Source organism: Saimiri boliviensis, chromosome 1 (assembly GCF_048565385.1).
Source record: "Saimiri boliviensis isolate mSaiBol1 chromosome 1, mSaiBol1.pri, whole genome shotgun sequence".
NCBI lineage: Eukaryota > Metazoa > Chordata > Mammalia > Primates > Cebidae > Saimiri > Saimiri boliviensis.
The window spans coordinates 275,121,564-275,129,928 of record NC_133449.1 but is presented as its reverse complement, the minus strand read 5'-3'; the positions used below and the strand labels follow the sequence as shown (position 1 = coordinate 275,129,928).

The window sequence follows — 8,365 nt, the reverse complement described above, 5'->3', positions numbered from 1 at the left end:
AAAACAACCTACTCAAGCCTCAGCAATGGGGGACATCCCTTCCCCCGCCAAGCTCAAGCATATCAGTTCGACTTCAGACTGCTGTGCTGGCAGTAAGTATTTCAAGCCAGTGGATCTTAGCTTGCTGGGCACTGTGGGAGTGAAACCTACAGAGCCAGAACACCTGGCTGCTAGCTTCAACCCTCTTTCCAGGGGAGTGAATGGTTCTGTCTCACTGGTTTTCCACGTGCCACTGGGGTATGAAAAAACCTCCTGCTGCTATCACAGTGTCTGCTCAAATGGCCACCGAGTTTTGTGCTTGAAACCCAGGGCCCTGGTGGCAAGGCACTAGAGGGAATCTCCTGGTCTGTCGGTTGCAAAGACCATGGGAATAGTGCAGTATTTGGGCCGGAGTGCACCATTTCTCCCGGTACAGTCTCTCACAGCTTCCCTCGGCTAGGGGGAGGAAATCCTCCTACGCTTTGTGCTTCCTAGGTGGGGCACAATAAAATAACAGGTTATAGTTTTTTTATTCTTAAAATTTACATTTACATTAAATACAAATAAAAAGTATATCTGAGAATCTAGTGCATAAATATTCATACAACAATTTAAAACTGTCCTGGCATGGTGGCTCAACCCTGTCATCCCAGCACTTTGGGAGACCAAGGAAGGTCGACCAATTGAGAACAGGTGTTCAAGACCAGCCTGGCCAATGTCGTTAAACCTCATCTTTACCAAAAATACAAAAAAAATTAGCTTGGCCTAGTGGCACATATGTGTAATCCCAGCTACTTGGGAGTCTAAAGCAGAAGAATAGCTTGAACCTGGGAGATGGAGGTTGCAATGAGCCAAGATTTTGCCACTGCGTTCCAGCCTGGGCAACAGAGCAAGACTCTGTCTCAGAAATAAATAAATAAATGAATAAAACCTATTTGTTTAATAGTAAATATAAAGCACTTTCTAAAACCATTGCGTATGCTGATCCAGGCAAGGAAATTCATTGTGGTTTCTGACTAACACTCAACCAGGTAATATCAGTTAATTTCACCAATATGCCATCCTAAAATACAAATTTATCTAATTTTAATTGTTGGATTTTACCATTATTAAATTACTGTTATACCACTTATACAATGTTATTAAATTATTTTTACTTGTCTAGAAAAAATAAAAGTGAATAAAATCAGTATACTATGCCTTAAATTGTTTCAAAATTAACATAGTTTTATTATGCTTTTGCACATTTTCTTAAATGACCATGTATAGCCATCAATATTTTTCCAAAATGTTGTGTATTTGTATGTATCTATGTCTCCTGACAGAAATAAACGACTAAGATGGAAACGGGGGTGGGGTGGGAAGAAACAGAGAGAGAGAGAGAGACAGAAAAATGAAACCATACACCTGCCTGGCATAGATGAATAGCATAGCATTGATTTCCCTTTGAAATAATTACTTAGAAGATTTATTAAATTACTTGGTGGAGTACATGCTTGTTTCTTTCATTTGTGTGATTAAGCTGAAAGCTACAGCACAGGCTCTTATTCAGAGGTAGAGTATTGTGTGCTGACTACACACGGTTATCAACCAACTGGCTTGATTCTCCTTCAGACTGAGGCCGAGGCCCACAAGAACTGCTGGAGTTTCCTTGCCTCCAAACCCTTTTTAAGCTAAAATTTATAATTTCTTATTAAATGTAATGATTAAAAATCTCAGGTTTTTTGTGTTTCATTTCATATTATTCCAATGCTGATACTTCTTGGACAACACTATTAAACACAGTATTATTTGAAATATAAAAATGAACATTCCTTGTAGCTCCGGTGTTTAGACTCACTGTAAATTGACCTGGTAGCAATGATTTCTGATTCTTTTCCAGGCATTTTTGAAGGGATCTTGTAAAAGAGAAAGGTGAGATTTCTACTTCACTAAAATATATTTTAAAGGACTGTCAATATTTTAATTTGTATATGGTAGTTAACCTAGACAAACCCAGTTAGGGCACATTCTTTCCGTCAACACCCAGTTTTGTTACTATCAACCCTTATTTAGGTCTTTTCTGTGGTCAGAGGAGAAAACACTTGACATTCATGGAATGTTTAAAGACACTTCCGAAGATTCTGAATTATACGATGCTTTCAGTAGGTTTCTATAAAGCAGTTGCACCAAACTAGGTCTGCGAATCTTCTGCACAATACTCCCAAAACTTCACCCTTCTCATCCAGAAGAATATTCTTGCAGTATGGGACAAAGAAAGCTGTAGTATACATAAGATTCTGAGTAAAGTCCCTAAAAACTATGCTTTTGGATCCCAACCTCCATGCCCGTTGAAGTGAGTGTTTCCAAGAAAGAAAAGCTAGTGGTCACCTCCGGAAGAATAAAGAAAAAGATATATAGGTAGAATTCAGATAGTGTATCTAGAGACTAGCACCCTGTAACAAATCAGACAGCATGTAAATAGGCAAAATACTCTCTATTGCAGGAAGTGGCTGCAATAGGGAGTAAAATAATCCCCTCCTATCTTACTTCTATCTCTTCGGTGATGTATCTTTGGAAAGTAATCTTGTCTAAAATCAAAATCTGTTATGTTACACAAGGAAATTTCATAAAAATTGTCACATCACAAAAGAGTCTTGAGGTATATGTCCACGAGGAGTTAGAACAGTCCAACCACAGATGTGTGTGTGTGTGTGTGTGTGTGTGTGTGTGTGTGTGTGAATGAAATCTTTTTGGCTGGGTAAGGTGGCTCATGCCTGTAATCTCAACACACTTTGGGAGGCTGATGGGGGTGGACTACCTGAGGTCGGGAGTTTAAGACCAGCCTGGCCAACATGGTGAAACTCCCCCTCTACTACAAATACAAAAAAAAGCAGGGCATGGTTGTGAGCGCCTGTAATCCCAGCTACTTGGAAGGCTGAGGCAGAAGAATGGCTTGAACCCAGGAGGCCATGAAGTTGCAGTGAGCTGAGATTGCATCATTGCGCTCCAGCCTAGGCAACAAGAACGAAATTCTTCTCAAAAAATAAATAAATAAAAACAAAAATAAATCTTTGTGTATTATCTTGTATTGTCAGAGAATACTACTTATATTAAAAAGAGAAAATATTGTTGTACAACATAACATATACTGTGCTAAAAAATGCAGTTTTGAATTTTCACATGAACTTTAAAAATCATTTTTAAAATGTAAGACATTTCCAGCTTTGATGAAGGAATATTCTAATTCTCTCATACCTAATGCTTGGCATATTTAATATGTAAGCACTTGGAATATTGTCTGTTTTAAAAAAATTAATTTCTACAATCTCCAAAAGGAAAGATTTTTTGAAGCAGAAAATAGAAAAAGATTGTGAATGTGTACCTGTATATGTGTGTGTTTGGAAAGGCTAGAATTACTCTATGTAATTATATGAAGACTATTCTTTAAGCAACTAATACAAAAAAGTTTCGAGTTAGAGGCTTTTCCTCACTGAGAAAGTATTTTGATGATCTCAACATGTAGAACCTGATTGCTTGCTCAAAGAAGACAGAAGCAACACTAAGAAATAAGGGAGATAAAAATGTAAAATTTTTGCAGGATGAGCAGGCATTTTGCCACAGTGCTCGAGGCAGAAGGCAATTAAGACATCTAATGCTTACCATAGTTTTAAAGTTCTTCTGGGACAAAACTATCTTGCTAAATTCAAGTCTTATAAAATCATGTAGTAAAGTCCACATTGTTCATTAATGTTGTCATGTGTAACTTTTCCCTGATAAGCTCGAAAAAGTTAGAATTCTTCACACAGGTAGATTTCGGATTAATGAAAAGAAAGCGGATTTGGCCAAAGGAAACAAACAAACAAACAAACAAACAAAAAACAGAACTTGAGAAAACTGCTTACGTTGTTACAAAATTTTAAAATTGTTTCAGTGAATGCCTGATTCTGGTACTATTAAAGTTGAGGTGGAATTATTATGTGCTACTGAGTGCTCTGTATGCCCAAGCTAAGTACTTTCTTTATAAAAATGATGAAATATATTCCTGTAACATTTCCACCTGGAAAAACAAAAGAAACTAAGTCAAATATAACTACTAGTTTTTCTTCTCCTCCTATTCAACGCTCTTCACAGAGGATTCTACCAATATCTTTAAAAGACAAAAGTAACAGCTTTATTTCAAGTCTCGGAGTCAAAAATTGAGATAGTTTATACCTCTCGACTTATTACATTATGATAAAAGCCTATTAAAAAAAGCCAACTCATTATATGAATAAAATAACCATGTGTTCATGGCATTGTTCATTGTCTTTGATCTATTGCAGTGTTAATTTACAAAATTAAGTACAACGTGGCAGGATAAAATACCAGCTGAAAAACATGATGTGTTTGTCACAGTGTAAATATTAAGTCAAATGTGCACATAATTATTTTTAATGGAAGGATATGATTATATCTCATAATTATCTGAAATTATTTACTTCTTTAAGAATTAGAAATGTCATGTCATACCCAGAGTCCCAAATTTAAGTGAAAGATTAACTTAGGGATACATAATTGCTTGCCGTAGCTCATTTAATTTCTGTTTTGTTTTATTTATTTACATTTCTAATAACGATCTGGAAAAAAATGAGTTTTGTTTGCAAGGGCCTATTTCCATTAATTACAGTCTCATTGCTGTTAGTTTACATATTTTCTTTTTGTCCAGAAGATGCTGCTGCTGCTGCATAGATGCTGATACAACTTTGGGTACCGGCTGTTCATAATCTCACTGTCACATTCACTGTTGACTAAAAAGGAGATTGATGCACTTTTTTCTCAATGATTTTGTTTTTCATTTCAGTCCTTGATTACTGCAATCTTAGAAAAAAAGGTATCATAAAATGTAAAGGGTTTTATAAGAAATCCATTTGTGTTATCTGATCCAGGAGAGAAACAAAAAAGAAGATTGGATTAAGATGAGATCAGGCACTGATGATTTGCAATAGGAAGGGTAAAAGTGGTAACCAATGTGCATTTTCAAACACTAGAAAACACTTGAAGAAAGGATTTTAACTGCAAAGCCAGTTATCAGCTATATAATGCACTGTAATAATTCAGAATGTCAAGTTCAAAAACAGAAAAAAAAATAAAATCATAATTAGATAAGGAATAAGTAAAATTTTTTTTCTGCTAACATATTAAGGCATACTAAGATGTAAAAATACATATATTTTAAAGTCCTCATTATAACTTAAGGAACTGCTGTGTATGATGATGCTCATTTATATGCCCTATTCTGTGTTTTCTAATTATGGAACTGAATTAATTAATTAGAAAAACAAGTTGAGAGGAATTCTGAAATAGTGTAGCTCTACTCTTACTCTGAAAAAGTTGCAGGGCTCTTTAAAGCAATAAACATGTTCCATCTCCTGACCTCCTTGTTCATAAAATTGCTGAAATAATCATAATGTCTCTAAGTCTCTTCCACATATATACACATGTGCATGTACACACATAACACACAAACATAGATTAATAATTCAGGTAGAAATTTTTGCTTAGTTTTTACATACAGTGTCCTTGAGAGAAGATGTTTATCTTTTCACATTTATGGTCCTAAAATGGCAGTTTTAAGATAAAATAGGAGCTTTCAAAAAGTCGATGTGTAGATGTATGAGTTATGAGTATTAAAAATATTATCCTAGCATTTGATTAAAAAATACTGAGATCTAATATGGCCAAGAGTTGATATTCAGCATAAAGTTTATTTTTGAAATAAGCTTTAATAAAAATTACATTTATAAGATTATTCTGAAAAATAGTCTTTTTTTTCATTCTTTCTAGGTATAGATAAAATTAAAGTTGACTATGTATTTACAACAGAAGTCCCATTAAATGCCAAATAAGAAAATCATATACATCTTTCTAAGTTATAATTTGAAAATTAAATAAATGTATAACAGCTAGTCAAAATAGCATAATTTGTGAAATGGAAGATACTTCAGAAAACTGCATAAATAAAATAATAAATAAAAAACAAAATATCAACTTAGAACTAAAACAAGGAAAAACATTCTTTCAAAAAGTTCATAGTCTCAATGTCTATGAACAATTGAAATAAGCATAAAATTGTCCTATATACCAATAATTGTTCTGAAAATAACAACAAAATTTATGAAGCATGCAAAAAGATAGTAAAAATCAATTACGAGAAACAGAGTCAGACATGATATAGATATTGGACCAGTACAGTAATTAACATAACTATGCTTAATATAGTAAAGCCTCTGACAGAAAAGAGAGCCCCAGAGAGATAATGCCAGTAACAAAATGGAAACTATAAGAAAAAAATCCAGCAGAAAATATAGAAATCACAACAATGTGTAGAAATAAAGATCTTCAATAAACTCTTAAGTAGACTCAGCATAGTTGAGGAAAAAATCAGTAATGTTGAATAAACAATGATTAAACAGCCCAATTAAAATGTAATGAAAAAAAAAAAAAGAACAAAAAATCCTAGATCTTTGGCACAATATCAGATGTTCTAATTTTTCCATAATTGGAATTTTTAAAGAAGAAATATTTCATGAAATAATGGGTGACACATTTTCAGAAGTAATGACTAGGTAAGTATCAAGCTGGTAAAAAGCCAAAATACGCAAGCAGCCTTGTGTATACGCACATGTGTGACTGCGCATGTGCACACCCACATACACACACACACAGAGCCTTAAACATTTTATTAAAAAAACAAAAAACAAAAAACAAACAACAACAACAAAAAAAAAACTCCTGCAGTGTCTGCGGTGGCTGAAGAGGTGGTCAGAGAAGTAGGAGCCTCCTGTTGGGCTTGTGGCGACTTCTGTCCACTCCGCGGCAGGAAGCGTCTTCCCCACAGGATATCAATGCAAGTTTGAATAAGAAAACAAATTCTTCCTCATAAGCCATGGCATATCAGTTATAAAGAAATACCACTTTGGGAAACAGTCTTCAGGAGAGCCTAGATGAGCTCATACAGTCTCAACAGATCACCCCTCAATTTGCCCTTCAAGTTCTACTTCAGTTTGATAAGGCTATAAATTCAGCATTGGCTCGGACGGTCAGGAACAGACTCAATTTCAGGGGCATGCTAAATACGTATAGATTCTGCGATAAAGTGTGGACTTTTGTATTGAATGATGTTGAATTCAGATAGGTGACAGAACTTATTAAAGTGGAAAAAGTGAAAATTGTTGCCTGTGATGGAAAAAATACTGGCTCCAACACTACAGAATGAAAAGGGAAAAAATGCCTTCTTTTATGCCATCTTCTGTTATTCATTGCTTTTGAAGAGAAGCATAGAAGAGACTTTTTATTTATTCTAGAATTGCAGAAATGACTACACTGTGCTATACCAGAGAATTCCACTAGGAAGAAGCTTCTAACTCTGTAGCCTGTAGCCTCTTACCTTTATTATACAGCATGAAAAAAACAAAAACAAAAAAAAAAAAAACAAAAAAAAAAAAAAACTTTTTTTAATGACCAAAAAAAATAAAAAAAACTGGTGAAAACTATGAGAAAGTTTGTAAGATAGCTAGATAAAAAGGCATTTTGCTTTCAGAGAGGAGCCAACTATAAGAACTACAGCAGAGTGAGCATCAAAAACCATGTGAATAGGAAGAAAATGGAGTGACATCTTTGATATGTTAAAAAGAAACATCTGTCAACCTCAAACTCAGTACGAGGAATCTTTCCAAATTAAAAAAAAAAAAAAAAGAAAAGGCATACAGTGACAAACAAAACCTGAATTATTTGTTCATTCCTGTATTCACTACTGGTAGAACTACACTATGAAAAATGGTTAAGAACTTTTTCAAGCAAAAAAAAAAAAAAATGTGATATAGTCAGAAACTTGCATCTATACTGAATAAAAATATATAAGTACTTATGCATATATAAAAATATATGTGTAAAATTAAAATAACAGTAATTGAATATGAAATAAGAAAAATACATTGGAAACATAAAGTTTATAAACTATATGTGAGTGACATAATATTATGTTACCATAGCCTCTGATTATTTCCAAATGTATATTATAAACCATGAAGATATTGCTGAAAAAGGCAAAACAAACAAAAAGATAAAAAACACAAAAATAGGCTATAAAAGCCACAAAACTATAATATACTTAATTAAAACCTGAAATAGTTGGAAAACTGGGAAAGAGACAAATAAAAGAAACAAATAGAATACTGCTAGAAAGATAATACATTTTAATCAATATTTTTAATAATCAGATTAAATGTGAAAGATCTGAACCCAGTTGTTAAGAGATAGATTGTTGAATCAGATAAAGAAACGTAGAATTCAGTTATATTCTTACTACAAACTTTGCAATGTAAACACAAAGTTATACACAGATTTTTTTTTAAAAGAATGAAAA

At 33.7% G+C, this 8,365-nt stretch overlaps 1 pseudogene; it reads left to right on the top strand.

The window, feature by feature from the left end:
• The first annotated feature begins 6,886 nt into the window (after positions 1 to 6,886).
• On the top strand, positions 6,887 to 7,216 carry LOC101028056 (transcription initiation factor IIA subunit 2 pseudogene; annotated as a pseudogene).
• The last annotated feature ends 1,149 nt before the right edge of the window (positions 7,217 to 8,365 follow it).